We start from the raw sequence: 9306 nt of genomic DNA on the forward strand, positions 1-9306 counted from the left end.
GGGGGGGGGGAAGGGGCCATGCACACACAACAGACACACAGGTGTTCACTTTTCAGAAGAGACGACTGCTACAAATGTTCCTTCCTACAGCAACATGGATGTGGTTTTCAAGACTTGATACATGCAACTGTAGGAGAAGTAAGACCACGCTAGAGGACTGTAAAGCAGGATACACAAAAGTGTCATACTCTTCCATTCCCAGCTCAACCAAATTTTGCCCCTACAGTTCTGCTCCTCCACTGAAATCCCAATAGCTGGGGATGGCAAGGAGACACTCTCTTGCAAAGAATGGGACTTCTTTTAGCATGTCCCCTGTATTATTCAGAGAACAAGGGGGTAGGAGTTGCGCCCGCTGCTGCCACCCCTCCAGCATGGAGTAACCCACTCAGGGGCATGGACAGGGAAGAAGCCTGGGGATGGCAACATTTAGTAGTGCCTGGGGAGAAGTGAACCCCAGTGCCATCTGCAGCCTCCTGGGCACCTCAGGCAGGACATCTGAGCCAACAAGTTCACAAACAACTGCTGCAAGTGACAGGAAGTTCTTGGGAGTTGGGAGTACATCCCAACTGCTGTCCCACCCACAACCAGCAAAGCAGAGGGAAGGCAGAAGCAGCAACAGTCAGAGAAACCCTTACAGCTTCAGGGTTCCTGCATCTTTGCTGCCAGCTAATTTTGACTTCATCCAACTCAATCTCTGCTACTTCAGCTCTACATCCTTCAGTGACTATTAGTGAAAGCACCACTAGTCAGCTTTAAAAAAAAAAAAAAAAATCACATTTTCTCCTCCTTTTCTCATCTTTCTGCACCTGCTGGAGTGCATGTATGGCAGCAAGTCTCTGCCCCTTTCCCTACAGTCTTCCTCCCTCCCAGCACATTGCACAGTGTCAGATTAAAACTACATGCCACCTAACTCCAAACAGCCTGTAAAGCCTTTAGTAGCTTTAGCAGAAAGCAGCCATACTGTCTCTGGCCGTAAGGGGGAGATAAGCTATTGCTTCATTTGTCAGCTCTACTTTAGAAATGCCAGCAGAACTTGGGTAACGATCCCAAGCCTTTGCCGTCTCCCACGTGAATCTGTTCAGGAGGCATGAAGTTGATTCTCAGCCTACCCCTTCTTAAATCCCAAGCGTGTTTTAGGACCCAAAGGAAGAAAAATAAGCAATTTTGTTTCTCATCAGATTTAACGTGGGAAATAAGAAGTAATGCTGCGTGGGAAGAAGTAGGAATGGAATAGCTCAAGTGGTCAGGGACCAAAATACACAAAATTGTTCACACCTTGACCTTGTTAGTTTTAAAACCTTCCCAGTTTTGGTCTGACAAGAGATTAAAGGTAAAAACATTACATGCCCATGTCCAGATACTGGAGCCATAAGATTATGTCTTGGGAGTTTTAAGTAAGTTTCTAGCTCTCAATGTTGTAAAGAATGCTTTGGAAACAGGACCGGCATAACCAATATATAGTGACAAATCACTTGAGAGTAAGACAAGCCAAAACTATGAATGAGAGGATTAGCTGCCCCATGCACGGGTGAGGAATTGGCACCAACACTACAGATGTTGGTCTGCCAGGTCTACACCACCCCAGCAGACAACTGTAGGAAAAGAGAATACCACAGGTTCAGGCCACCCATTAAGGCAATACTTGATGCTGGAAAGTTAGTACTGCCATTCCCTATAACTACTGCACGAATCGGACCCTTTCTGCATCCTATGAGAAAGTAGGGCTCCTGCCACTATCTTGGTGGGAGAAAGCACAGAGCTCCTATATCACTGCACCTGTCTTTGGAAGGCAAAAGGGACTCTACCATTCCAAGTCCACTCCGAGGATCACACGGTGGAGTTGCAAGTGCCCCAAGATGTGGTTTGCTGAGGGAGTTCAATAGCCTGCCAAGTCTATCTGTGGCACTCTGAGAGTCCCCATTAGTGCAGTATTGAGACCTATGGAAAAAATATTTGGTCTTAGTATCCCCAGGACTGTGCCAAAATACTGCATCGTAACACAGAAATCTGAAGGGGCATTTCATGGGTATTCACAAAGAGCCGCAGGGCTGCTCTTAAGTACTTTTTCACCAATAGATCTCATGCAAGTGGATCCCATAGGAGAAACTTGTACTGTGGCTGGTATGTGCAGCCTCTGTGGATGTCAGTCCAGCATCTTTCACCAGTGCAGCATTAGCCACATTACTGTTATTGTTGGGGGGTGGGGGATTTGGTTCATCCTTTGTTTTCTGTTAAGCAGAAAGCTGCATCAGTGCAAACTACTGATAAGCCAGAGAGAGGTCAGAGGGGTTCACGTGGGCCCCTTGTCAGGACTACTAAAAGAGCATCTCAGCTTGCATTTTCAGTTCTTTCCTTCACAGAGAAATGCTTGAAAGCATCACCTGCTGTAAGCACCAATCCCAGCAGCTAGAAAGACACCATAATGCTCCACATAGTGGGGGAGAAAGGTCACCTCCATTACTGAGGTGTTCACTGAGAATTTCAAGCTCAAGTCCTGCTTTTGCAGCAAGCCCAGCAAGGGCAGGGTCTGTGCAGGGCTGGGCTGTTATTGGATGGTAGCAAACTTCCAAAAATGCAAACAACTCATAAAGAAATCATAAAGTCACTATAAAAGAGTTTCATGTATCAGTGCAGTTTTTTCAGGGAGACAGAAGCCACATCTTTCACTGTTACAGCACACTTTTAAGAGCTCCCTGTTCTTCTGTTCAAGTGGAGCGGCTTTATTTTCCTGAGAAAGATCAGCTAAAAAAAACTAGCTGCAGTTCCCCAATACCCCCTGTGAGCTACCATCCCATCTCCCTGCCCATTTCCCTCTAGGCCTTCAGGGAGCAGCAACAACTCTCAGCATGCATGGGACAGAGCTATGGTGACTCTGGCCAAATCACCCTGAAGTGCCCCCTACCATCCTCAGCCTAACACAACAGAAAAAACAGAAAAGGCCATTTGTGCAGCCCAACTGACAACAGATCCAGAGTCCATTTTCTCTAGTTACAACTCATCTAAGCTCCCTCCTTCAAGCCTATGGTCCCTACAGGGTGACCCGTGACAGACAGCAATCACAGGCCCCCCAGGCCAAACAGTGTGAGTAAACATCCCGCTTCAAGCCTACCTTGCTTCCTAAGGCTCTGACAGGCAGCAACCTGACCTCACTCTTGATTCAGTAAAATCTCACCACCTAACATCTACTTCTTCTCCCATTTCACCATTAGTATAGTGGCTTTCTCCCATGTTAATTGACTCCAGGCCTGACAACAGGTGCAGCAGGTTCGTGTTGATAGGAACTTCACTGATCCCTTCTTTGCTAGTGTGAGGTCTGCACCGCCCATCCTCATAGCTTATTTTTGAGCAAAATCCTCAACACGTCCCAAGGGCTAGATGTGGAAATTAAAAATTCTGCTTTGAAAGCAGCATTTGATTTGAGTCCCAAGTGGCTCTCAGACAAGGCTTGATTTCAATACAGAAACTGCAGGGTCCTCACTGTGTTTTAACAACCTCTGTTCCACGAAAGGACGCGGCAAAGCAGAGCTGAGGGCACTGAACTGGAATCGTGTCAAGTCTCACGTACAGCTCCCTCTGGTCCCTAGCAGCTCAGACTGGGCTCATTCTACCTCTGCAACCCAGAGGTGACCAGATATCTCTTTTAGATGACCAAGACCCTTTAAAAAGGGCAGTTTAGAAGAGCAGGCAGAGGCAGGCCTAGACAGCTCAGACTCTGGTCTAGCTACACTAGTGTATAACCTAGTATAATGGAAAGCTGGATGTGTCCCAGCCTTCCCAGTCTTTGTGTAGCAGCCACCACCTGCGCTGACTGTCTCTTGGTAATGCTATTGCTATAAACCTGCCAGGTCTGGGGGGGGGGCTACAAGTTTGAATCAGCTGCCCTTCATCAAAAGCAAGTGAGCTTGGCACAGCTTAATCCCTGCCAGTTCACCCAGACAAGCCCAGAAATGCCTCCTTAAAAAAAGATCCTGTCTGAGAGAGAGATCCAGACCTCCAGGGCCCAGCTCACACATAGACGTTAGTTGTCCTTGAGCAGCAGTGACCTGGGAGGTGGGTTGCTCCACAACTGCACGCATGATGCAACCCACCTCTACCACCTCCCTCACCTCTCCCATCTTCCGTGACTGCAGACACGCATGAGCTACAGGAGAGCTTTTATTGGGGAGGTTTTTCATAGGCTGGATTTACGGGAAGTCCCACAACTGGCTGTCTTTGACAGCTGCTCACAGCCAGCTATTTCGGAGAGCAGGACTCCCAGGCACAAAATCCTAGCATTTCTCTTACGATTCCAGTGCCACAGAAACTCCTCCAGCATAGGGGACTGAAAACAGGTGAAAAAGCACTTAACAGAAAGGGCACAACTAAGGCCATTTGCTATAAAAAAAATCCTTTAAGCTCATTCATATCAGTGTTTCTGGAGCCTGCAGCCAAAGTCTTCCTCCAAATATTTTTTTCCTCACTGTTAAGCACACACATGCTGCTTTGCTATTGCAGGGCTGCTCGGGACTGCAGGCTCAGGCCTAGTCGTTTGAGCTGTTCATGAATTCTGCAGCTGAGCTGTCAAAGTGCAGCTTGCTGGGTGGTTCAGATTAATGCTGCTTTGAAAGCACAGCCTTTGCCTTGAGTCTCAGGGACTTTCAGGCCAGATTTGCTCAGTTTCCAAGTGAACCAGTGTCCTAGGCAGGTTAGCTGGTTTGTCCACCAGAAATAAAGTTTCCAAACCTGGTATTTCATCAACAGTGCTATTGAAGATGGAAAAATCAGAAGAGAATCCAGTGCCCTCCAAAGCGATGCTGCCCCATACAGCTAAAAGTACTAGAAAATTCTGTGTGCACGGAAAAGTAAGGAGACACAATCATGCATCTAATACAGGGAGTGAAGGAAAGCCATTTTTTACACAGCAGCTTCTCTGAGCATAGCTACACTGGGAAGAAATACTGCACGTACATCACAACTTACATTATCTACACACCCATATAGACTTAGCCAGATTTCCTGATGTTACCAATTTGCCGTACAACACAGAACACTCTTCTCTGAAAACAACTGCCCAGAAGAAAAGAGACTGATATCACTACCTCAAGACAGGTACAGGTAGGTGCTGTGCTAGACACACACACACACAGTTCTTTCAGTTAGCCCACAGCATCCCCTGCTATTCCAAACTTGATCCCCACACTTAAAAACTTCCAATGGTAGAGAAGCCACCAATCTCTAGGTAAACCCTTCCTGACCTTAAGCTCCCTTACAGCTAGAAATGTCTTCCTGACATCTAATCTAAATCACTCCAGCTTAAGCCCATTACTACTTGTCCCATCTCCTGTGGAAACAGATGTTAGTACGAACCCATTTTAGAATAGTCCTTGCCAACCCAAAGCAGGGAAATGTTTCTAGGCCATTATCACACATCACAGGGAGTGTGGGGGTTTCCTGGGTAGGGTGATCCCTAAAGAAACAAGTTTGACATAGAAAAGATCCAGAGACAGGGACAGGCCATCCTTTACTGTGAAACCTGTGGCCACAGGAGACCCCACAGCTAAAGGGCCCCCTGCACATAGGCAGCGGAAATGGGGGGCTAATGGGGCGCAGCCCCCCCCAAACAGAGCAGCAGCAGACATTGCCTTAGGGCAGCCCGGCCACAGGGTCCTACAGCAGGGGGGGAAGGGACGGGCACGCTGAGCTATCCTGCGTGCTCGCAGCCAGCCCAGCCGCAGGCAGGTAAGTTTCTTTTAATCTGTTTTTTTTTTATTTCCATAGGCTTGGGGGAGGACAGATCGAGACCCCCACAGTGCAGGAGACAGTGGGGTAGGGGAAGGTGAATCATTCACCCCTGCCCCTGGCCTGCTCCATCTACACTGTGAGGATTGTCCCACGACCCAGCCCGGCCCCCATTCACAGTGACTGAGACAATCGGAGACCAGCGGCTCCTCCAGAGGCATGGCACCGGGCAGCCAAGGGGGGGAGGGCATGTGGCCCCCTAATCTTTGCATGGGTGAGAGTGGGCCACAGCTGTGAGCTGGGCTCAGCCTTTGCTCTGTGTCTCCACGCCTCACTGCCGCCGCCGCCACTACAAAAGCAGCGGGCATTGCCATATGCATCGCTGCCCAGCCTGCCCAGTGGCGGGATGCACATGGCGGCATCTGCTGCTTTCAAAGTGACAGCGGCGAGGCATGGAGACATGGAGCAGAGGCTGAGCCCAGCTCACAGCTGCAGCCCACCCTAGCCCGTGCAAAGATCAGGGGGCCACGTGACCTCCCCTGCCCCAAGCTTGGTGGCCCAGTGGCATGCCTCTGGAGGAGCCACCAGGCTCTTCCTGGGGATGATGTGGGCTGGGGCAGCGTGGGTGCAGGGGTCCCGGGGGCTCCATCCCCTCCAGCCTGGGGGTTGGGGTTTTTTTTGTTGTTTTTTTTTAACTAAATATTATACATGCCTCAGGTTGCTTATCTGATATTATGATGTTGCTTTATTTGGCTGCACAGAGTTCAATCAATGAGCTTGTCAGAGAAACCAACAGGAATGAAACCAAGCAAATAAGATTCTGTCCCAGAAAAATGCCGTATTTTATTACTTACAACATGCTCCAGAATAAAATACAGACCTGGCTTTAGAAAGGCAGAATGAAGAAAAATAAAAGACCTTTCCTTGTAGTAAGTAAATGAGTAACAGCAGCTAGGGAGCCAAGCCTGCTCATTGTTCTGCTCCCTGTGGGTAGCATGCAGACCTTACTTTTGCTTTCACCCAGTTAGCAGCAGAAACTGTTCTGACCATATTTCCTCACATATAATCCTCACTCCAATTTCCAGAAGCTATTTTTTGAAAGAGGTATGCAAAGAAATATGGTACTAGCTTTCCTTAAGCAAACAACAGAGAAGCTGCTATTCCCTGCCAGCCTCCCAAACCTAAACCTCCAATCGAAGGAGACAGTAAAACCTTAGAGTCTGAGCAAGCCAGAACAGGGAAGAAAGAGTTGTCAGCTGGCTGAAGTTGATACACAGACACCTGGCAAGTATGTTACAAGCAAGGAGCTACCTGAGATAGAGATAAAAAGTGAAGTTTAAGTAAGAAAAAGTGTATATAAGACTCTGTGGTTTTGATCCATCTTCGTAAAAGCTGTCTGTGTTCTGACAGGTAAATACTCCTTTGTTCCAAAGATCTTAATGCCACTGCAAAGGGAATCGCTAGCAGGGCCAAATCCCAGTAGCCTCCCCTATGGTAATATTGTTAGCAACTTGGGTAACCCAAAGCCTCTACTGGAGAATGGCCTGATTGTAGGATCCCACCCAAGAGAAGAGAGGGCAGGAGCCTACCACTTGATAAGGGCATATGTGGAGAATAGCAAAAAGTCTCAGAACACAGGCTAGCTGAGGACTCCAATCCTACCCCAGAGTGACAGGAATTAAAAGTCATTCCTATTGGGTGGCAGTTTAATGATGTGCCTAAAACAATTTGTTGATCTCGGTCCATTTTCTAGTGGACAGGTTACAGAAAAGACCTTCCCCATTAGCATTAACTGCAACTCTTCTTTGAATCCTCAGCACAGCGCCTGAGAGCTGAATGGGCCATAACAATCACCCTTGACTATGGTCCTTCCAGGTCAAGTATGAGACACATTGGCAGGGGGGCTGAATGAGGGGATGCTTGCACTGCATGTAGTGTAGTAATAACTTATGTGCAATTAAGTACAACACATCAGTCTTCCCTGCTATCAGTTCACCACCTTTCACCAGCTCTGGATTCACCTTGCAAAAAACAAGTATTAGTAACACAGCTGACATTTACCACATTGTCATTATCAATTATATGAATTATAGTATGAATATAAAAATAAGAGCCAACCTAAGTAGCCATAAAGTTTCACAAGGCCTTAAAAGTTCTAGGAATTTTATTAGGTGAAAGAGCAATTCTGCAGTAAAAATAGCATTAGGTTTTCCTGTTAAACCTCTTTTTTCCACTTTGTTTTAAAGCATTCAAAGCCTTAAGGAATTCAGCCTGCAATGTGCTTCTTGTTGGGAAAAAGATAATACGTTTGTCAAATTGTATGTGCTGATTCTATGAAACAAAGGAGTCTCCCAACCAGTGAAATCATCTCACTTGGAGCAGATGGTATGAAGTACAGCACCAGAACCAAATCCAGCTTAAGGAGACTTCAAACAATCAAGAGACAAATCATAATAGCTCAGTGCTTGGCAACAATTTCACCTTTCACAGATGTTAGAGGAGAAGCTATTTTTGGAAGAAGGGTCAGATTTTTTCATATTCTTGGTTCAGGATCAATCCTCTCAAGTGGAATTCCTGCCAGCTGCTAAATATATGTAGATTTACTCTCTTCACTATCCACACTTAGCCATTTAACAGGCTTTCATTTCAGACTCTGGCACCAGGTGAGATGAAAGTCCTACAAATTTGTTTTCTCCTCCTGGACGCAGCAGGACATGCATTTTTAAGCTACCCTCCCAGCCCCATGTGAACAAATCCTCATGACAAAGAGGAATGCCAGCTATTTTCCAAAAATACGAAATCCCTCTCCCTGTCTTCCCTACTGTTGAAAGAAACTCAGCCATCCCCAACTCCACATTCTTTCTCTCCATCTGACTTCCCAATCCCTGCTCTTTAGCCTGCAGTGGGCATGCCTACATATTCATTAATGTGCCATAATCAGCACTACTGCACAGTAGCAGTGGCACATGCTTTTTTGTGATGCTAATGTGCAGTAGACTGATTAGTCTCCTAGAATTAACCTACTGCGCATTTAGCATCTTGTGTAGAAGTGCCCAAACAGTAGCAAAAATTGCTTTTGTAAGTGCAGCCTCAGGTGGCTGATTCTCTTTCTCTACCATCATGGCCTGGACCTTGCGGAGCAGGCACAGTTAAAAGCTCAGCTCCCCCTGAGCATCTGCTGAGTGTACGGAGTATGTCAGTGCAGGAACATGTTAGCTCCATGTGGCAGGGAGCACTTGATCCATCGTAATATTGAGTTACATCACGAGGACCTGAACTATGCGACCCAGAATATTTGACCTAATGTCAAGAGGGGCCTAGGCCTATTGAGATATTTCACTGAGACACCCTGGCCTCCTTCCACTAGCGGAATCTGATCCAGCAACAGAAAAGTGTGAGAATTTTCAGCTGTCCCCATCCCATGTGAAACAGTCAGGGTAAGGACTTACTCTGCACTGTGTATGTAGTAAAGGGGGCATCTTCAAAGCTTTCTCTCCTTTTTTTTTTTCTTCCAAAGAGTCAGCTCTCCCACATTTCCACTCACTGACTGAGGTAAGCTGCATTTTTGCAAACCATGCCAATATATAT

At 47.0% G+C, this 9306-nt stretch overlaps 2 long non-coding RNA genes across 2 annotated transcripts in view; both read left to right on the top strand.

Moving 5' to 3' along the window:
* The first annotated feature begins 5322 nt into the window (after positions 1-5322).
* LOC109290110 lies at positions 5323-8665 on the top strand. The gene is made up of 3 exons (XR_002095525.1): positions 5323-5718; positions 6804-7006; positions 7965-8665. It is a non-coding gene; the product is annotated as an uncharacterized LOC109290110 (long non-coding RNA).
* A 51-nt stretch (positions 8666-8716) lies between these two features.
* LOC109290111 overlaps positions 8717-9306 on the top strand; it is a 7046-nt gene continuing 6456 nt past the window's right edge. Inside the window, exon 1 of the long non-coding RNA XR_002095526.1 lies at positions 8717-9155. This is a non-coding gene — a long non-coding RNA (uncharacterized LOC109290111). The remainder of the gene's footprint in view (positions 9156-9306) is intronic.

Source organism: Gavialis gangeticus, unplaced genomic scaffold (genome assembly GCF_001723915.1).
Source record: "Gavialis gangeticus isolate Ggan-Ray unplaced genomic scaffold, GavGan_comp1, whole genome shotgun sequence".
NCBI lineage: Eukaryota > Metazoa > Chordata > Crocodylia > Gavialidae > Gavialis > Gavialis gangeticus.